This window comes from Phyllobates terribilis, unplaced genomic scaffold (assembly GCF_046119375.1).
Source record: "Phyllobates terribilis strain yellow unplaced genomic scaffold, ASM4611937v1 Scaffold_4__5_contigs__length_816908805, whole genome shotgun sequence".
In the NCBI taxonomy this organism is placed as follows: domain Eukaryota; kingdom Metazoa; phylum Chordata; class Amphibia; order Anura; family Dendrobatidae; genus Phyllobates; species Phyllobates terribilis.
The window spans coordinates 424,048,698-424,071,497 of NW_027362764.1; positions in this window are offsets into that span (position 1 = coordinate 424,048,698).

The following is a 22,800-nucleotide window of genomic DNA, read 5'->3' on the forward strand; positions in this document are numbered from 1 at the left end:
TGTCCCTGGCTGGAGTGGGAGGGGGGTGGAACATCCCAGTAGTGTAGGGGCAGATAGGGGGAGCAGTCTGGGTAATGCTAGGAGCTCATTGGGTGCTGGTCACCTGAGCTCACACATAGAGGGAGTATATAAGGTGGGAACCATCTTAGATCAGGGTCAGACAGGCAGACAGCTACTAGTCAGTCTGTTGTAGAGGGTCAAGCAGTCCTGAAAGAAGAGAGAGAGGAGTCAGAAGGACCCAGAGGGGAAGAAGAGGGAACCCCAAGAGCCCAAATACAAGCAACAGGGTGAAGGGTTGGCACAAGGGTACCGGATCCCAAGCTGGTGGAGGGCACTAATCCTCAGCCAGAGACCGGAGGTTGTGGGCAGGATCTGGCACGACCCCCCACTAAATCCACCAGGAAGGCAGACCAAGTATAGGGTCAGGGAACCCAGAAGAGGTGTACCCACCAAGAGACCCGAGGGAGCCGGACATAGGTGGATCCCTGGTGGGGAAGGCCAGAGAAAAGGAACGTCAGAAAGGGAGCTCAGGATCACGCTCCAGAATTACCGGGGGGTTGGCCGAGTCCAGGACCTGGTGGACGAAGCACGGCTCGGGAGGTCACTCAAGGCCGGAGTGACCAGAACAACAGCAGTAAGTAAAAACCCTGAACTGCACAGCCCGACTCTGAGTCTTAATACCATCCTCACTGCACCACCACAACCACCACCCTCTACAACTGACCCCCTGAGGCTATACCCCTCCCGTTGGGGGTTATACTACCAGAAGCTGCACACACACCACCAGCCTCAGCGGACCCTGCTGCAGCGGCGGCCGTATTGACCGCAAATCAACGGGTGGCGTAGTCGACACTAAAGAACATCCAGCAACATCTGTAGGACTGCCACACACTGAGCTTGACACCCTGGGCACGGACCGGGTCACCGCCACTCGGAGACTACAACCCCCATCTGATCCGGCTCCGGGTATCCCCCAAACAACACTGGCCCAGGGGGCGCGTCATATACCACCAGTAGTATGCTATTACTTGACAGTATAATGCCCATTCAAGTTAGGTAGGCATTGTAATACTTTGTTAGTTAGTCTATATTCATTGGTATTTACTATGTGACCATGCAGTTGAGTTGCAGCAACAGATATGTGTGCAATGTGTGTACAATTTATGTATAACGCCACATAAATGAAACCTAATTCAAGAATGTGTATGTAAAGGTATGCAAAGAATTGAATATCAGACACAAACAAAGAAAAACTTTGTCAACTTAAAAAAAAAAACAACTTCAGAAAATAAAAGAAAACCAGATCCACCAAAAAGCACACACACCAGACATACATTTGAGTGTCTTTTTTGTTGTGTATATACACATTTGTAAAAGCTGTGCCTAGTGGACGCTTCAGATTCAGTAACTATATCCCAAACGTCTGTATGATTTATAACTAGTGTTGAGCGAACATGCTCGACACTGCTCGGTACTCGCCCGAGCATCACGCTACTCCGGATGTTCGGCGAGCACCGAGCATTTCCGGGTTACTCGGGCGGGAGCTCGGGTCTCCGCCCTGCATGTTTGGCACTCTTTACAGAGCCAATGAACATGCAGGGATTGCCAGCCAGTCACTGTAATGCCGCAGCCATGTTGTTTGTGGGCATTACAATGATTGGCTGGCCGCACAGCGTCACCTCGAGTATTTAAAACCGGGCGCCGCCATCTTGGACACAGTCGCTCCGGATCAGACAGTGTAGGGACAGCGCTGCTGATTTAGGGAGAGATATATCCTGCAAAATAGTTAGTGTAGGGTCTGTAAAGGCTGCCAGATCAAACAAACAGTCCTTCTCAGGACTAATATCCATCCCAGGTATGTCAGGCAGGCAGGCAGGCTGTATAGGAGACGCAGTGGTTATACCAGCAAACGCTGCATTACAGTCCTGTATGCTGCTCCTGTTGCTGAAATTGCTGGACTTGGCTCCAGGTCCCGGGGGCCAGGAAAAATCCTTTTTTTTAATCTAAATCCTCTTTTCTTTTTCCTCCTTCACAATGTACAAATACCCATCTTATTAACCTTTTGGTGTCCCCCCCCCCCCAAAAAAAAAAAGTGTTCCTCTGATTTTTCAGACACAAATATGTCTGTTGAAAATAGTCTGGTGTAGGCCAGAGAAATAGAAGCGTGGTTTTGCAGTTCTATGGGCCATTTGTATCTAAAAAAAACAGTTTGAGTGTGTCGCTCACTGTTCAGCCGAAAATATATATATTTAAAAAAGTCTAGTATACACCAGTAAATTATTACTGTGGTTTTGATGTTCCACGGTAAAACATCTCTATTATCCTGTTTTTGGCATTTTTTGCTGTATAAAAATAATAATAGTGTCTCCCTGATTTTTCTGACACAAATATATCTGTTGAAAATAGTCTGGTGTAGGCCAGAGAGACAGAAGTGTGCTTTTGCTGTTCCACGGTAAAAAATCTCTATTATCCTGCTTTTTGCATTTTTTGCTGTAAAAAAAAAAAATAATAGTGTCTCCCTGATTTTTCAGTCACAAATATATCTGTTGAAAATAGTCTGGTGTAGGCCCGAGAAATACAAGTGTGGTTTTGCAGTTCCACGGTACAAACCTCTGTATTATCCACTTTTGGGCCATTTGTATCTAAAAAAAACAGTTTGAGTGTGTCGCTCACTGTTCAGCCGCAAATATATATATATTCAAAAAAGTCTGGTATACACCAGTAAATTATAACTGTGGTTTTGCTGTTCCACGGTAAAACATCTCTATTATCCTGCTTTTGGCATTTTTTGCCGTAAAAAATAAATAGTGTCTCCTGATTGTTCAGACACAAATATATCTGTTGAAAATAGTCTGGTGTAGGCCCAAGAAATACAAGTGTGGCTTTGCAGTTTCACTTTTCAAACCTCTGTATTATCCACTTTTGGGCCATTTGTATCTAAAAAAAACAGTTTGAGTGTGTCGCTCACTGTTCAGCCGCAAATATCTCTATTTAAAAAAAAGTGTGGTATACCCCAGTAAACAATAACTGTGGTTTTGCCATCCCACGGTAAAAAATCTCTATTATTCAGGTTTTGTTCATTTTTTCCGTAAAGAAAAACAGTAGTGTCTCCTGACTGTTGTGACACAAAAATATATCTGTTGAAAATAGTCTTGTGTAGGCCCGACATCCCAGTGTGGTTTCGCAGTTCCACGGGTCAAATCGCTGTACTATCCAGTTTTGGGCCTTTGGTATCTAAAAAAAAAGCAGTTTGAGTGTGTCGCTCACTGTTCAGCTGCAAATATCTCTATTTAAAAAAGTGTGGTATACCCCAGTAAACAATAACTGTGGTTTTCCTCTTCCACGGTTCTAATCTTCTCTTTATTACCCTTTTTCCATTGATAGTGCAATTGTAAGCTATTTTACTTCATTTACAATGTGCAAGGCGTGTGGCAAGGGACGTGGAAGTGGACGTTCTGGTGATGGTTCGTGCAGAGGACGGGGCCGTGGCCAAGGTGAAAATGTGCCACAACCAACAGCCACATCTTCTCGCTCCCACTTCTTGACCGAATTACTAGGGAAGCACAGAACAACACCAGTATTGAGAACTGATCAGTGTGAACAGGTTATTAATTGGATAGCAGACAATACTTCCAGTTACCTGGGCACCACCACCTCCGGTTTGTCTTCCACACGGTCAACTCTTAGTAGCCGTGAGTCTCGACCGCATACTCCTCCTCACCCTGATGCTCCTTCCTCCCACCATGCCGAGTGTCGTCAGACAGCAAGTGATCCCACACTTGGACACTCTGAAGAGCTGTTCACTGGTCCATTTCCATATTTGGGCCCCTCGTCTGATACGCTTGAAGTGGTGGAAGAGGAGATCCCATGTTGCGATGCCCAAATATTTGAACAGCCACGGCCACAGGAAGTCGACGTTGGCAATCTGTCACAAGAGGTGGACGATGACGAGACACAATTGCCAGGAAGTGAGGAGGAGGATCGTGGTGCACAAGTGGAAGAGGAGGAGGTGGTGGATGATCTAGTAACTGACCCAACGTGGCAGGAGGACATGCAGAGTGAGGCCAGCAGCACACAGAGGGAGGGAGGCAGAGTACCCCAACAGGCATGAAGAAGCAGTGTGGTGGCCGCAGACAGAAGGCAGGCAACCGTTCCCCGTAACACCAACAAGAGGGACGTTGCCAGTACAAGCGGTAGGTCTTCCAGAGTCTGGAATTTTTTTAAAGACTATGCTGATAACCCCAAAAAGGCCATATGTTCCACCTGCCATGTCAGCATCAGCAGGGGTGACAAAACTACCAGCCTGACCACCACCAGCATGATCAGGCACATGGCAGCAAAGCACCCGACTTTGTGGGGCGAAACCCAGGGTCCACGACCAGTGTCAGCGGGTGTCACCACTGCTTCTTCCACTGTTGTGCGTGCAATAGAACCCCCTGTTGTGTGTGCAAGGCAATCCCCTGTCCATACTGCATGTAAAGATGCCCCCTCCTCTCAGTCTTCACTTGTTATGCCAGTTTCTCAAGAAACAGCATCAACGTCCACGTCCCACCACAGCCTTCAATTGTCCATATCCCAGACCTTTGAACGAAAGTGGAAATTAGTAGCTAACGTCCCACAGGCCACAGTCCTAAATTCGCACATTTCACGACTGCTTGCATTGGAAATGCTGCCTTTTTGGCGGTGGCCGTCCCTCGGTACTTGGTCCCCAGCCGACACTCTTTTGCCCGGTGTGCCATCCCCGCACTACACAAGCACGTGTCCCAAAGCATCTGCCGTGCCCTCAACAACGCAGTTACTGGGAGAGTCCACCTGACAACGGACACGTGGACAAGTGCTTGTGGCCAGGGACGGTACATCTCTCTGATGGCACACTGGGTAAACATAGTGGAAGCCGGGACCCAGTCGGACCTTGGGACGGAACACATCCTCCCCACACCGAGGATTGCGGGCCCTATGTCAATCAGAGTTGCCCCCACAGTGTACAGCTCCTGCGCATCCTCCTCCTCCTCCTCATGTTCAGCCTCCATCTCAGATATCACCACATCAGTTACAAGCTGGAAGCATTGCAGTACTGCCTCCGCCAAGCGGCAACAGGCTGTGCTGAAACTCATAAGCTTAGGTGATAAACCTCACACTGCTTGTGAGTTGTGGACAGCTGTGAAAGAGCAGGCAGATCTGTGGCTGAGACCGCTGAACCTACATCCCGGCATGGTCGTGTGTGACAATGGCTGTAACCTGGTGGCGGCTCTGAGGCGAGGTGAGATAACACACGTACCATGCCTGGCTCATGTGCTTAACCTCGTGGTTCAGCGGTTTCTTAAATCGTACCCCGAGTTGCCAGATCTGCTTGTGAAAGTACGCCGCCTGTCAGCTCATTTTCGCAAGTCGGCTACAGCTTCCGCCGCCCTTGCTGTGTTGCAGCAGCGTTTGCAGCTTCCGGCACACCGACTGGTGTGTGATGTCCCCACACGTTGGAACTCTACCCTCCACATGTTGCAATGGATTTGTGAGCAGAAGAGAGCAGTTGTGGAGTACCAGCTGCAACAAGGCCGTCGATATTCAGGTCAGACTCCACACATAAGACCTCAGGAGTGGACCTGGATGTCTGACATATGTACCATCCTGACAAACTTTGAGGAGGCCACCAAGATGGTGAGTGGCGATGACGCCATCATTAGTGCCAGCATCCAACTTGTCTGTCTTTTGCAACGCTCTCTGCAGAGAATTAAAGAGGAGGCATTGCAGCCAGAGTATGATGAGATGGATCAAGAAGCCGTAGCGGGCGATTACACACAGCCCAGCCTCATCTCATCCCAACCTGCATTGGGGGACAATGAGGGAGAGGAGGAGGAGGAGGAGGAAGAACAGGAGCTGCTATCATGCATTGTAGACGGTAGTACCTGTACAAGTGTCATACCGTCGGTTCAGCGTGGGTGGCCTGAGGACAGGGGGGAGGAGGAAGAGTAGGAGGAGGAGGCGGAGGAGAGCATGGTCAGTCGTCATCTTGGTGAGGACACGGAAATCTTGCCCGTTACCAGTCTGGCACGCATGGCTGACTTTATGTTACGCTGCCTTAACCGTGACCCTCGCGTTGTCAAAATGTTGGGTGACAGTCATTACTGGTTGGTGACACTTGTAGACCCCCAGTACAAGGAGAACTTTCACTCTCTTATTCCTGAGGTGGAGAGGTCTACAAAAATGGGGCAATACCAGAAGGCCCTTGCTGCAGAACTCTTAAAAAAATTCCCATCTGAACACGCTAGCGACAGAGGACACAGTTCGTTGCCCAACCAAGGCGTACAGGCGAGAGAGATGCAACTCCAATCCAGCAGAGGCAGGGGAACACTGTCAACATTCTGGGACAGTTTTCTGACACCCGCCCAGCTTACAGGCCCTGAGGCGCAGGGTACTCTCACAAGGAGTGGAAAGTTTCAAAAGATGGTGAGGGAGTACCTTGCCGATCGTACCAGCGTCCTCCGTGATTCCTCTGTGCCTTTTAATTATTGGGTATCCAAGCTGGACACTTGAAATGAACTCGCTCTGTACGCCTTGGAGGTCCTGGCCTGCCCTGCCGCTAGCGTGTTATCGGAGCGTGTTTTTAGTGCCGTTGGGAGAATTATAACTGATAAGCGCACTCGCCTGTCAACTGACAATGCTGACAAGCTGACCCTTATCAAAATGAACAAGGGCTGGATTGGGCCAGACTTCTCATCACCACCAAATGACAGCAGAGTAACATAAAGTCAAATCCACTGTGTTATTTCGGGAGGTGTATTCACATGCACCGCTTCACACCGACACATGGGTATACACTTCCTCATTTTGGCTGTTCTTCTCCTTATCCTCAGCCTCCACCACCACTATACCACCAGGGTGCCAGCATTGCAAGTTCCTCCGTCCTAATTTATGGAAGCTTTTGCTGGGAAAGCATCAGTAAATACTATGGGAGACCCACTCCCCAATAATGGGACTTATGTTTGTAATATGCTGTACTGCATGGCTCTTGTAAGGGGCATTGCAAGTTGCTCCGTCCTAATTTTTGGCAGCTTTTGCTTGCAAGGCATAAGCAAATACTATGGGACACCCACTCCCCAATAATGGGACTTATGTTTGTAATATGCTGTACTGCATGTGACGCGCCCCCTGGGCCGTGTGTACACGTGTGTGGGATACCCGGTGCCGGGTCTCTGGGGTCTGTAGTCTCTGTGGCGGTAACCCGGTCCCGTGGCTCAGGCTGGTCAAACCAGTGGCAGTCTTTCTTAGGTTTTGAGGTTAATTGTCCGACTGCGCCACCCGTGGATTGCGGTCAGGGAGTACCACCGCTGCGAGGCAGACCGCTGAGGCTGGTGTTGTGTGCGCAGCATAGAATGGGATAACTCCCCTCGGGAGGAGTATAGCCTCAGGCCAGTGAGTGTGGATGATGCGGGTGATGGTGCACGAGCGCAGCAGGAACGACTCAGAGTCTTTGCAGTGCAGTTCAGGGTCTTTACTGATGATTATAAGGTAGACCCTCCCGGGAGTACTGGCTAGCATAAGAGGCCTGGTCAGTCTGTGTGCAAGCAGGAGTTCCCCTGGCCAGGTGGAGTTGTAGGCCTCCCCGTCTGTCTGCACTCTTACTGGCTACCTTGCTGTAAGCGGGTAGAAGTAGCCCACGTCCCTGAGTGTACCGTGTAGTGCTCACCCGTATGGCTGGTGACTTGGGGCCTTCTGTTAGCCTCCGCTCCACGACGAAGCTGGTCCCTTGCTTGTGACTGAGCCTCCGGGCTTCTATGGCCAGAGGACGTGAAATCCCCTGCCGGCTGGTTTCTGCTGCTGGATATATAAGTCCTCACAGCTTCGGACTCCTGTGTCCGGTTCCTATTGTCTTTTGCCAGGGCGAGCTCTGCTCAGCTTCCAGCCCCTGGTCTTTAGCTCCTAGCTCCTACAGAGCTCCTTGCAGTTACTTTCCCTTGCTCTCACTCTGAGTCTGACTGTTCTCTGACTCACTCAACCCCGCCCCAGATCCAGTTTATAAGGGCAGAATTCTCCCCTCCCAGGACTGGGGCAGGAGGATGTTGCATGTTTAAGGGATCCTGACCAGGAAACCTCCCACTTGCTCTCCGACAGAATATCTCTATTACTGTGGTGACCAGACCCCTGGGGTGCCACACATGGCTCTTGTAAGGGGTATTGCAGTTCCTCATAATTTTTGGAAAGCCTTCCATTCACTGCTTAGGCCAACAGTGCAGGGGAGACCCAGTTGCTATAAATCGAAAAAAAGGTTTAGTTAACGCCCTCTGACCTCCATGTCATTTCCAAGGGGCATTGGAGTGGCTCAAAATTTTTGGTAGGCATTGCACTCACTGTATGCCCATAACTGTGTAGCCGAACCGCTCCTTTTGTTACAGAAACATATCCTACAAGACATATCTGGTTGACTGGCCTGATATTGATGTGAATGGTCCCTGTTCCTCCTGCTCTTTCTCCTTTGCCACCACCTCATCCATCATTTATCACCTGAAGCTTTGTTTTAATGGGAGTCATAGAACTGGGATAGTAGCAGGAAAACATCCAGCAATCCTCGGAGGAGATAGGATATGCGCCAAAACGCGGACCACCTCAGGCCTAGCCGCTACTACATACATGCGCTTGCATTCCAAGAAAACAAAGCAGATGCTATCTTCTGTCATCATCATCATGCTCCTCACCTAGGCACTCTCAACTCCCCTGATGGAGAAGCCAGGGCCCACCGGAGGAGTCTGGTTCTCTGATGGGCTCGTCCAATGCTGCCCTAAAGCAGGCCAGGCTAAGAAAAGTGTGGGGGAAGGTGACAGGAGAAATCAGGGCGGCTGGGGACCGAGTATGGACACCTGGCCGCCACCTGGCGGCTGGGGACCGAGCGTGGACACCCGGCCGCCGGGCGGCTGGGGACAGAGTATGGATACCTCGCTGCAGAAGCGGCCATGAGGTAGTGGCCAGCTTCGGCCTCCTCCAAACTAAAAGGCCCCATTTCAAGTGAAAGCTAGCAGTATGGTATTGCAGCCTGCGGGTGGGTGGGTGGTTGGCTGCATATTTTCGCTTGCATTGCAAGGAATGGGGGAGGTACAATTGAACACTGCCCTGGGACAAGGACTTGCACGGGGATAGTTGCAAGTCTGCATCTTCTGATGCGGCAAGGATCACTTCTGATGGGCACACTTTTAGACAGTGACCTGGGGGTCAGAGATGCTTCCAGGGGTCTTCCCCATGCTGATCCCTTGTCTTTTCAGCACTGTATGCATGTGTCACACAGCACATGGCCAGATAAGGTTGTAAAATGTTAAAATGACATTTCCCGGTGAACGCATTTGTCACGGTTGAAAGCAATACAAAAATGCAAAAGCGCATGAAAAATGCTACTTGTGAACATAGCCCAAGGTGTGGAGGAGTATTTTTGTTTTTGGTTATTTATTTTACCTTATACACAAGTCTTTACCCTGGAATGGAAATTCCTTAACATATTTCACAGGAAAAACGTTTCAGTTTCGTTTTTGAACGTTTTATTGTGAGCCCGCAAAAGTGGCTTAATACCTCTGACCACGTTGTTGACAGCAGTGACCTGGGGGTCAGAAATGCTTCCAGGGGCGATCCCCATGCTGCCCCCATGTCTTTTGAGCACTGTCACTATCATTTTGGGCACTTTTTAGGCTTTCTACAGACTGCCGGGGGTGCTGCCGCAAAAATGCTCGGGTCTCTCATAGACTAACATTGGGCTCGTTGCTCGGGTCGAGCACCCGAGTATCACGGTAAGCTCGGCCCGAGCTTCGAGCACCCGAGCATTTTAGTGATCGCTCAACACTATCAGTCGTCATCTTGGTGAGGACACGGAAGTCTTGCCCATTACCAGTCTGGCACCCATGGCTGACTTTATGTTACGCTGCCTTAACCGTGACCCTCGCATTGTCAAAATGTTGGGTGACAGTCATTACTGGTTGATGACACTTTTAGACCCCCTCTACAAGGAGAACATTCACTCTCTTATTCCTGAGTTGGAGAGGTCTACAAAAATGGGGCAGTACCAGAAGGCCCTTGCTGCAGAACTATTAAAAAAATTCCCATCTGAACACGGTAGCGGCAGAGGTCACAGTTCGCTGCCCAACTAAGGCATACAGGCGAGAGAGACGCAACTCCAATCCAGCAGAGGCAGGGGAACACTGTCAATGTTCTAGGACAGTTTTCTGAGACCTGCCCAGCTTACAGGCCCTGAGGCGCAGGGTACTCTCACAAGGAGTGGAAAGTTTCAAAAGATGGTGAGGGAGTACCAGCGTCCTCCGTGATTCCTCTGTGCCTTTTAATTATTGGGTATCCAAGCTGGACACTTGGAATGAACTCACTCTGTATGCCTTGGAGGTCCTGGCCTGCCCTGCCGCTAGCGTGTTATCGGAGCGTGTTTTTTGTGCCGCTGGGGGAATTAGAACTGATAAGCGCACTCGCCTGTCAACTGACAATGCTGACAAGCTGACCCTTATCAAAATGAACAAGGGCTGGATTGGGCCAGACTTCTCATCACCACCAAATGACAGCAGAGTAACATAAAGTCAAATCCACTGTGTTATTTCGGGAGGTGTATTCCCATGCATCGCTTCACACCCACACATGGGTATACGCTTCCTCATTTCGGCTGTTTTTTGCTCTTCTCCTTATCCTCAGCCTCCACGACCACTATACCACCAGGGTGACCGTGGTCCATGTTGCCAGCATTGCAAGTTCATCTGTCCTAATTTTTGGCAGCTTTTGCTTGGAAGGCATAGGCAAAGACAATGGGAGACCCACTCCCCAATAATGGGAATAATGTTTTTAATATGCTGTACTGCATGGCTCTTGTAAGGGACATTGCAAGTTCCCCCTTCCTAATTTTTGGCAGCTTTTGCTTGGAAGGCATAGGCAAAGACTATGGGAGACCCACTATCCAATAATGGGAATAATGTTTTTAATATACTGTACTGCATGGCTCTTGTAAGGGGCATTAAAATCGTCTTGTTAAGCTACTGTGACCTCCACGTCTCTTCCAAGGGTCGTTAATATTGTCTTTTTATTCCACTGCGACCTCCACCACTCTTCCAAGGGGCATTAAAAGCGTCTTGTTAAGCTACTGTGACCTCCACGTCTCTTCCACAGGGCGTTGATATTGTCTTTTTATTCCACTGTAACCTCCACCACTCTTCCAAGGGGCATTGATATTGCCTTGTTAAACCACTCTGAACTCCACGTCTCTTACAAGGGGCATTAAAACCATCTTGTTAAGCTACTGTGACCTCCACATCTCTTCCAAGGGGCATTAAAACTGTCTTGTTAAACCACTCTGAACTCCACGTCTCTTCTAAGGGGCATTAAAACCGTCTTGTTAAACCACTCTGAACTCCACAGCTCTTCCAAGGGGCATTGACATGTTGTTTTTAATTACCTCTAACCTCCATGACTCTTGCAACAAGCATTGCATTTCCTCCTAATTTTTGTCAGCTTTTGCTTTTCAATGCATAGGCGAACACTAAGGGAGACCCACTCCCCAATAATGGGTAGAAGGTTTTTAATACGCTGTAATCCACGTCTGTTTCAAGGGGCATTACAGTGGCTAATAATTTTTGGAAAGCCTTCCATTCCCTGCTTAGGCCAACAGTGTACAGGAGACCCAGTTGCTATAAATGGAAAAAACGGTTTAGTTAAGGCCCTCTGACCTCCATGTCACTTCCAAGGGGCATTGGAGTGCCTCGAAATTTTTGGTAGGCATTGCATTCACTGTATGCCTTATAACTGTGTAGCTGAACCGCTCCTTTTGGTACGGAAACATATCCTACAAGACATGTGTGGTTGGCTGGCCTGATATTGATGTGAATGGTCCCTGTTCCTCCTGCTCTTTCTCCTTTGCCACCACCTCATCCATCATTCATCACCTGAAGCTTTGTTTTAACGGGAATCATAGAACTGGGATAGTAGCAGGAAAACATCCAGCAATCCTCGAAGGAGGTAGAATATGCGCCAAAACGCTGACCACCTCAGGCCTAGCTGCTACTACATACACGCACTTGCATTCCAAGGAACAGAAAGCTAAGGAGGTGGATGGCCTCATGATCATGAATAATTTACTCGTTGTATAGGAGGCCGACCACTGCTGCTGTCTACCTTCTGAACTTTTTGTTGAAGCCTGATTGACCCACGACCCGCAATCCTCTATGTCTGGAGGACGTGTTGCATCCCAGTGTCCAACTGTGTCCCGGCTTCCACAATATTAACCCAGTGTGAAGGCGTCAGTGAGATGGACCATTCCTGGCCACATTCACTTGTCCACGTGTTTGTGGTTAGGCTGTCCTTCCCACTAAATGCACTGGGGAGGGCACAGGTAATGTTTTGGTATGTGCGCTTGTGTATAAGGTGCACCGGGACAAATAGGGGCGGCTGGGGACCGTTTATGGACACCCGGCCACCCCCACGCGGCTGGGGACTGTGTGTGGGCACCAGGCCGCGGGGCGGCTGGGGACTAAGTACGGACACCCGGCCGCCCCCTGGCGGCTGGGGACCAAGCGTGGACACCCGGCCGCTGGGCGGCTGGGGACTGAGTATGAATACCAGGCTACCGACGCAGCCATGACGTGGTGGCCAGATTCCACCTCCACATGCCTAAAAGGCCCAATTTCAAGTGCAAGCAAGCTAGCAGTATGGTATTGCAGCCTGGGGGTGGGTGGGTGGCAGGCTGCATACTTGAGCTTGTATTGCAAGTTATGGGGGAGGTACAATTGAACACTACCCTGGGACAAGGACTTGCACGGGGATAGTTGCAAGTCTGCATCTTCTGATGCGGCAAGGATCACTTCTGATGGGCACACTTTTAGGCTGTGACCTGGGTGTCAGATGCTTCCAGGTGTCTTCCCCATGCTGTTCCCATGTCTTTTTAGCACTGTATGCATGTGTCACACAGCACATGGCCAGATAAGGTTGTAAAATGTTAAAATGACATTTCCCAGTGAATGCATTTGTCTGTCACGCTGTCTCTGTATACTGGATGTAGGGGGCCTAAGCTGACCCTAAGCTGGGGCCCTGACTAATCCCTCAGCCTGGAGGTACTGTTAAAGGTACAGAGGTCCAGGCCGCCAGCGTAACCCCTACCTCCTGAGGATCCCTGCACCTAAGTAATCTAGTCCTGAGAAGGACCCCAATCACAACAAAAGGGGACAAGTAATAATATGCCCACACACAGTACTTAGACGAACGAGACAGTACAAGGGAAAAACCAAAACCACCTTGCATACAAAAACTACACAACTACAACAGAGGGAACACCAACGGGAAAGGAGATAAATGATAAAGCGATGAAGGGAAAAAACACTCCAAATGCACTTAGCTCTGAAACTCCAAATACCACGATCCGCTCTGTTAGTCTGCATGAAATGCTTTCACCGACACTTCCCTAACAGACCAGCAGGCATTTGAAGGAGTCTCACTACAGCAGCATTGATTGCAGCTGGGCGAGGCTGGACCTCGTCTAGCACAGAGAGAGAGAGAATTAACTCCCTCACTGCCGAAAAACACAAAGCACCAAAAAGTCAGCTGCGAGAAGTCAGGCTGTGTAATCGTGACGATCTTCGTGGCGACACACCCGTGACAGTACCCCCCCTTCTACGAGGGGCCTCCGGACCCTCAGGGCCAGGTTTATCCGGGTGAGTCGTGTGGAAGGCCCGAACTAATCGGTCTGCGTTAATATCCGACGCAGGAACCCACATCCTCTCCTCAGGACCATACCCTTTCCAATGAACCAGGTACTGAAGGGACCGGCGATTAAAGCGTGAATCGATGACCCTCGATACCTGGAACTCCAAGTTACCCTTGACCACCACTGGAGGGGGAGGTAAAGGTGACGGTACCACCGGCGCCACATACCTCTTAAGCAACGATCTGTGGAACACGTTGTGAATTTTAAACGTAGGGGGGAGGTCAAGATGGAATGCCACCGGATTAATAATAGAACTGATTCTGTACGGCCCGATGAACCTGGGACCCAGTTTCCAGGAGGGAACCTTAAGTTTTATATTCCTGGTAGACAACCATACCCGATCGTTCACACTTAGGTCCGGACCAGACACTCTCCTCCTATCAGCCATACGTTTGTATCGGTTCCCCATAGTATTCAGATTCTTCAGCACCCCTCTCCATACTGAAGCGAGTGATGAGGAAAATCGTTCCTCCTCAGGAACCCCCGAAGAGCCCCCCCTACTGAAAGTACAAAACTGGGGGTGAAAACCATATGCCCCAAAAAACGGGGACTTACCAGTGGACTCGCTCCGCCTATTATTAAGAGCAAACTCTGCCAGAGGTAAGAAAGAAGCCCAGTCCTCCTGGTTCTCTGACACAAAACACCGGAGATATGTCTCCAAGCTCTGGTTCATACGTTCCGTCTGACCATTGGTCTGAGGATGAAAAGCCGATGAGAACGACAAATGCATACCCCGCCGTGCACAAAACGCCTTCCAGAACTTGGACACAAACTGAGACCCCCGATCAGACACCACCTCGGAGGGTACCCCGTGAAGCCTCACAATCTCCCCAATGAACACCTGCGCAAGAGTTTTAGCATTAGGGAGAGCCGGAAGAGCGATAAAATGTGCCATCTTGCTGAACCTGTCCACTACAACGAGTATGACCGTTTTACCCGAAGACGGAGGGAGGTCCGTAATAAAGTCCATAGACAGATGAGTCCAAGGACGCTCCGGGATCTTCAAAGGTAAGAGGGCCCCAGACGGACGGGTATGTGAGGTCTTATAGCGCGCACAAACCCCACAGGACGCGACAAAAGTTACCACCTCCTTATGTAAGTTAGGCCACCAAAACCGACGCGAGAGGAGATCCACAGTTGCTCTACTCCCCGGGTGTCCTGCAAAAACTGAGTTATGGTGTGCCTCGATCACCTTTTGTCGCAACTGATCTGGAACAAACAGTCTCCCCGGAGGTCCAACAGGGGCGTCCCCCTGAGCCTCCAATACCTCCTCCTCCAGCTCAGAGCATACTGCCGAAACCACCACCCCCTCCTGAAGGATAGGAATCGGGTCGTCCGTATTCCCGGCCCCAGGGAAACTACGAGATAAGGCATCCGCCTTTACATTTTTTGACCCAGGACGATATGTAACGACAAAATTAAACCTGGTAAAAAACAATGACCACCTAGCTTGTCTGGGATTCAGACGTTTCGCGGACTCCAGATATAGCAGGTTCTTGTGATCGGTGATGACGGTGACCGGATGGACTGCCCCCTCCAAAAAATGGCGCCACTCCTCAAAAGCTAACTTAATGGCCAAGAGTTCCCTATTGCCGACATCGTAATTCCTCTCAGCGGACGACAATTTTTTAGAGAAAAAGGCGCACGGATGCCACTTACCAGGGGACGAACCTTGTGACAATACTGCTCCCACCCCTACCTCGGAAGCGTCTACCTCTACAATGAATGGCTGTGACGCATCCGGTTGAATGAGTATGGGTGCCGAGGCAAAACATTTTTTCAAGGAGGAGAATGCTTGACAAGCCTTGTCAGACCACCTAGAAAAATCCGTCCCCTTTTTAGTCATGTCTGTGAGAGGCTTAACCATGGACGAGAAATTACGAATGAACTTCCGGTAATAATTAGCAAACCCCAGGAAACGTTGTAGTGCCTTAAGATTCTCTGGCCGATCCCACTCAAGAACTGCCCGCACTTTCCCAGGGTCCATACGAAAATCGGACGCTGAAACCAGGAATCCTAAAAACTGGAGTTCCTGTACGGCGAACACACACTTTTCCCATTTGGCATACAGTTTATTATCCCGCAAGATCTGTAACACCTGCCTAACGTGCTCCTGATGAGACACCAGATCCGGCGAGTAAATTAAGATATCATCCAGATATATGACAACAAACTGTCCCACCAGGCGGCGAAAAATGTCATTAACAAAGTGTTGGAACACCGCCGGGGCATTAGTCAGACCGAATGGCATGACAAGGTTCTCATAATGCCCCTCCGGAGTGTTAAACGCCGTCTTCCACTCATCCCCCTCCTTCATCCTAATCAGATTGTACGCCCCCCTGAGATCCAACTTAGAGAACCATTTGGCGCCCACGATCTGATTAAAGAGATCGGGAATAAGTGGGAGCGGATACGGATCTCGGACCGTAATCCGATTAAGTTCACGGAAATCCAGGCAAGGGCGTAGGCCTCCATCTTTCTTCATAACAAAGAAGAACCCTGCAGCCACCGGTGAAGATGAAGGTCTAATATGCCCCTTAGCCAGACTTTCTGAAATATAATCCTTCATGGCCTGCCTCTCAGGACCAGAAAGGTTATACAACCTAGCTTTAGGTAACTTGGCCTCAGGGAGCAGTTTTACAGAACAGTCATACTCGCGATGAGGAGGTAGTTCCTGACACCCTTTCTCCGAGAATACATCCTCAAAGTCCGCCAGAAATGGAGGTAAGACCCAAGGAGTAACCGCACTGATGACCGTGTTCATGCAGTTTTTATTACAGAATTTACTCCATTGGCTTATCTCTCTGGTTTGCCAATTAATAACCGGGTTATGCTTAGTTAACCAAGGAAGGCCCAACACTATAGGAGTGGGAAGACCCTCCAACACGTAGCAAGACAACAGTTCTTTATGTATTGCCCCCACTTGAAGTTTTACGTCATGCACAGCTTGCAAAAAACTTCCCTGACCGAGAGGCCTGGCATCGATCGAGAATATGGGGATGGGTTTAGCCAACTCACTCAATCGCATACCTTGAACCCGGGCAAACCGAGCATCAACCAGATTAGCCCCGGCCCCACTATCCAGAAGAACAGATATCCTCTCAGTTCTCGTACCCACCACCACCTCCGCCGGTACGAGAAACTGAGACGAACCTAGGGACGAAATACCTACTCCCAGATTGCCGTCCACCACACAACCTGGGATCAACAGTTTTCCGACGACTCTTCACTCTGCAAGGGACGGGATGGACACCCCCCAATAAAATGTCCCTTTCTCCCGCAGAAGAAACACCTTCCTGTCTTATGGCGCACCACCGGTCCCCTCCCCCGAAATGATGTCCCTCCTAATTGCATAGGCTCCTCTGGACTGACCAGGGGAACCACCATATGAGGGGACCTTGTAGGAGGTGGAGTCATCACAGGGGGTAGAGTTATCCCGCACCTCTCCCGAAGCCGTCTGTCAACGCGAATAGCAAGGGCCATAGCGGCTTCCAGTGACGCGGGAGAGTCATACTGTGCCAACACATCCTGTAATTTGTCGGAAAAACCTTGACAAAACTGGCTCCTAAGAGCCGGGTCATTCCACTGGGTGTCCGTGGCCCACCTACGGAACTCCGAACAGAATTCCTCCGCCGGACGATCTCCCTGCTGGATCCTACGTAACTTAGACTCAGCAAGGGAGATCCGATCTGGGTCATCATATACGAGTCCCAGAGCAGCGAAAAACCTATCCACTGACTGGAGAGCCGGGGAGCCCGGGGGAAGAGAGAACGCCCAAGATTGTGGGTCCCCTTGTAGGAGCGAGATGACAATTCCCACCCTTTGTTCTTCACTCCCCGATGACCGAGGCCGCAGCCGAAAGTACAACTTGCATGCCTCCCGGAAAACAAAAAACTTGTCCCGCCCCCCAGTGAACCTGTCAGGGAGAGCTACTTTAGGTTCTGGTCCGGCTTGCTCCTGAGGATACAAAACCTTGGACCTAACGTCCGCCAGCTCCATGGACAAACTCTGCAACTGCCGAGCTAGACCGGCTACTGGATCCATGGTAGCTGGAGAAAAACTAAGTGGTCGGTGAAAATGTCACGCTGTCTCTGTATACTGGTGGTAGGGGGCCTAAGCGGACCCTAAGCTGGGGCCCTGACTAATCCCTCAACCTTGAGGTACTGTTAAAGGTACAGAGGTCCAGGCCGCCAGCGTAACCCCTACCTCCTGAGGATCCCTGCACCTAAGTAATCTAGTCCTGAGAAGGACCCCAATCACAACAAAAGGGGACAAGTAATAATATGCCCACACACAGTACTTAGACGAACGAGACAGTACAAGGGAAAAACCAAAACCACCTTGCATACAAAAACTACACAACTACAACAGAGGGAACACCAACGGAAAAGGAGATAAATGATAAAGCGATGAAGGGAAAAAACACTCCAAATGCACTTAGCTCTGAAACTCCAAATACCACAATCCGCTCTGTTAGTCTGCATGAAATGCTTTCACCGACACTTCCCTAACAGACCAGCAGGCATTTGAAGGAGTCTCACTACAGCAGCATTGATTGCAGCTGGGCGAGGCTGGACCTCGTCTAGCACAGAGAGAGAGAGAATTAACTCCCTCACTGCCGAAAAACACAAAGCACCAAAAAGTCAGCTGCGAGAAGTCAGGCTGTGTAATCGTGACGATCTTCGTGGCGACACACCCGTGACATTGTCACGGTTGAAAGCAATACAAACGTGCAAAAACGCATAAAAAATGCTACTTGTGAACATAGCCCAAGGTGTGGAGGAGTATTTTTGTTTTTGGTTATTTATTTTACCTTATACACAAGTCTTTACCCTGGAAAGGATGTTCCTTAACCCCTTTCCGACCTGGTCAGTAATAGTACGCACCAGGTCGGGAAGGCCGGTTCAGCGGGGGCTCCGGCGGTGAGCCCGCACTGAAGCGAGCACATGTCAGCTGATTATTGGAATCGCAATCCACCCGCGGCTGTTAACATGTTAAATCTCTGACAGTGGCATTTAACTCGCGCTTCCGGGAGTCCTAAGCCCCGCCCATCAGTGACCCCGTCACGTGATCGCGGGTCACCAATGGGTGGGCATGACAACTCAGGGTCTGCAGCAGACGCCTGTGGTTGTCATGTCTCAATTGCTATGAGCGCCACCTAGTGGTCAGCGCTCATAGCAAGTGAGCATTTCTCCTGCATACAAGCGATCTGCTCATCGCTTGTATGCAGTAGAAGCAATCAGACAACTGCTGCTTCTAGTCTCCTCTGGAGACTATAGAATCAAGCAGAAAGTGTAAAAAGAAAGTTTTTAAAAAAATAAAAAATATATAAAAGTTTAAGTCACCCCCCTTTCGCCCCATTCAAAATAAAATATATATAAAAAAAAACCTACATACACATATTTGGTATCGCCGCGTTCAGAATCGCCCGATCTATCAATATAAAAGAAGAATTAATACAATCAGTAAACGGCGTAACGAGAAAAAAATTTTAATCGCCAGAATTACGTTTTTTTGGTCGCTACAACTTTGCAATAAAATGCAATAACGGGCAATCAAAACATCGGATCTACCCCAAAATGGTATCAATAAAAACATCAGCCCGGCACGCAAAAAATAAGCCCTCACCTGGCCCCAGATCCCGAAAAATGGAGAAGCTAAGGGTCTCGAAAAATGGCGTCATTTTTTTTGTTTTTTTTAGCAAGCTTTGGATTTTTTTTTACCACTTAAATAAAAAAGAACCTATACATGTTTGGTGTCTATGAACTCATAACGACCTGGAAAATAATGATGGCAGGTCAGTTTTAGCAATCTGTGAACGTGGTAAAAAAAGGACCCAAAAAACAACTGTGGAATTGCATTTTTTTTGCAGTTTCACTGCACTTGGAATTTTTTTCCCATTTTACAGCACACGATATGGTAAAACCAGTGATGGTATGTAAAAGTACAACTCGTCCCACAAAAAATAAGCTCTCGCATGGCCATATTGAACGAAAATTAAAAAAGTTCTGGCTCTGGGAAGAAGGGGAGCAAAAAAGGAAAACGCAAAAACAGAAAGACCCATGGTCATTAAGGGGTTAACATATTTCACAGGAAAGCACTTTCACTTTAGTTTTTGAACGTTTTATTGTGAGCCTGTAAAAGTGGCTTAATACCTCTGACCACGTTGTTGACAGTAGTGACCTGGGAGTCAGAAATGCTTCCAGGGGCGATCCCCATGCTGTCCCCATGTCATTTGAGCACTGTCACTATCGTTTTGGGCACTTTTTAGGCTTTCTACAGACTGCCGGGGGAGCCGCCGCAAAAATGTTCGGGTCTCCCATAGACTAACATTGGGCTCGTTGCTCAGGTCGAGCACCCGAGTATCACAGTGAGCTCAGCCCGAGCTTCGAGCACCCGAGCATTTTAGTGCTCGCTCAACACTATTTATAACTAATTTATGGTGTGATGTCCACACTGTGAGGTGCGTCACCAGACAGCATTACACATACATATACTTCCATTATATCTGCATGAGTACACACATAATACACACATTACACAAACATAACTGGCATAGAAAAATTGAAAATCTTTTCTTCTCCCCTTTGATAGATATTAAGAAGTCTCTCTCCCCCTGAAACCTCTCATTCCCCCCCTCCTATCTACCATTTGGCAGAGCTGATAATCTAAAGAGCTGTCTGTATGCCTATTATCACCCACAGGAGAAGAGCTGACACTTTGGCCAGTGGCTTCTATGCAAATTAACACACAAAGAGAGGTAGCAAATGCTAGCAGTAAGAGCGCTAACAACCCAATTAAAATGTGAGGGCAGTTTCCACTGACGCAGGCCTGTGATAATTTACACCTGGGTGAGGAGGGAATCTCGTTAAGGCTTCAAATACACTCCCAATATTCCCAGAGCTTCAAAGGGAATTCAACAGACATCTTTAATTTGGCCGGCGCCGATATGGAATGTAATGCACACGCCCGGACTGACTGGCGTGTGCGTGTTTATGTAGTGATTCCACTGTGCCATGAACCGGAGAGTGCCTGGAGGGGCGTAACTAAGTATCTGCCCGATCCGACCAAGGTCGCACGACAGCATACGACGCCAGTGCACCAGGGAGGAACCGAGCAGAGGAACCAGGGTCTACTCCAGGTCAGACTCCGGACACGGCTGTTGACCCACACCGGGGAATACTGGAACAGGCAGACTAGAGCGCAGGCTGGGTAGGGTCCAGTACAGACTGGGAGACAAATTCGAAACCGCAGACGTGGCGGACAGGGCCGAGCAAAGCGAAAACCGCAGACGCGGCGGACAGAGCCGAGCAAAGCGAAAACCGCAGACGCGGCGGACAGAGCTGAGCAAAGCGAAAACCGCAGACGCGGCGGACAGAGCTGAGCAAAGCGAAAACCGCAGACGCGGCGGACAGAGCTGAGCAAAGCGAAAACCGCAGACGCGGCGGACAGAGCTGAGCAAAGCGAAAACCGCAGACGCGGCGGACAGAGCTGAGCAAAGCGAAAACCGCAGACGCGGCGGACAGAGCTGAGCAAAGCGAAAACCGCAGACGCGGCGGACAGAGCTGAGCAAAGCGAAAACCGCAGACGCGGCGGACAGAGCTGAGCAAAGCGAAAACCGCAGACGCGGTGGGAACAGGGCTCTGTTCACACGGAACAGACTAGAAGGGAAAGGCAGAACCAGATACCCACAGGGTACTTGCAGAGAAGTAGCGAGTGGACCACAAACTCACAAACGGAAGTACAGTGACAACGAGCAGGAGTTAGGTACGAGTTCAGACTCTGCAGAAAAAGGAAGGGAACGGACATAGAGGCAAAACAGGTAAAGGATAGGAGAGAGTTCAGACTGGAACTGAGTGTACGGAGGAGACCGACACTTCAGTGGGATACAGGAGCGGGTCTGGGAATACGGCCCCCAGAAGGCGGGAGGAACAGGCTAGGAGCGTGTTCAGACAGGACAGACAAGATACAGGAACGGATCTAGGTAATCGGCCCCTAGAAGGCGGGAGGAACAGGCTAGGAGCGTGTTCAGACAGGCCTGGAAATACAGCCTCCAGGATAGGCAGACAAGAGAACACAGACAGGACTCAGTTCAGACACGGGAACTGATACCGCAAGGCAGGAGACAAAGACAGGACTCAGTTCAGACACGGGAACTGATACCGCAAGGCAGGAGACATAGAAGGACTCAGTTCAGACACGGGAACTGATACCGCAAGGCAGGTAACATAGACAGGACCTGGCATGTCAGAGACAAAAGCCAACTGACAGGGCAAGATGCTCAGGCATCAGTTAATTAGGGCAGCTGATTTAAATACCAGGTGACAGACAGCGATAGGCTGAGGACGCACAAGGGGTGTGCCTGCAGCAGGTACAAAAAGCAGGAAGTGATCGGGCGCCGCCCTTAAGCAGCAGAAACAGACACAAACAGACAGCATGGAGGGAAGCCAGAGAGACACCCTGGACTGGAGATCAAGTACGCGCTCTTGCACAGTGGGAGATGGACCACTATGCAAGGACGCCGCCAGGTATGTTACATGGAATATGGAATATCTCAAGTTCCATACGTCTGATAATAATATATTATTAGTAGCAGGGTCAGCCAAGGAACAATATGCTTATTTTTATGCAGCTGTGAGCCCCTCCGGGGAGCAGTGGCGCAAAAGTACCAGAATAACGGATCGCAGCTATGCCATGTGTAGTCTCCACGGAAAGGTAAATTCATAATAAAAAATATGGTATCACTTTTGGACTTCTGCGATCAACCAATGAGAAGTTATCGAAGAAGTTCGAATTTTTAATAAAAACATGAAGGATGGAGCCCAGCCCACATGATACCAGCACAATGGGCGTGTGGGCAGGTCCCCTCTTTGAAATAAAAGATCCAACTGAAGAGTGATCCATATTCATTGCCTGGGGGTATAGAGACTATAAGCAAAGGATCACGTTCTATAACGTTCAAATCAAATTCGGGAGCCCCTCCTCCAGCTATACTGAGTCGTCTCTGCGAACTTTATAGTAAGTTTCTTCTTTAATCCTTATTATTTTGTGTAACTGCATATGTACTGTATTGT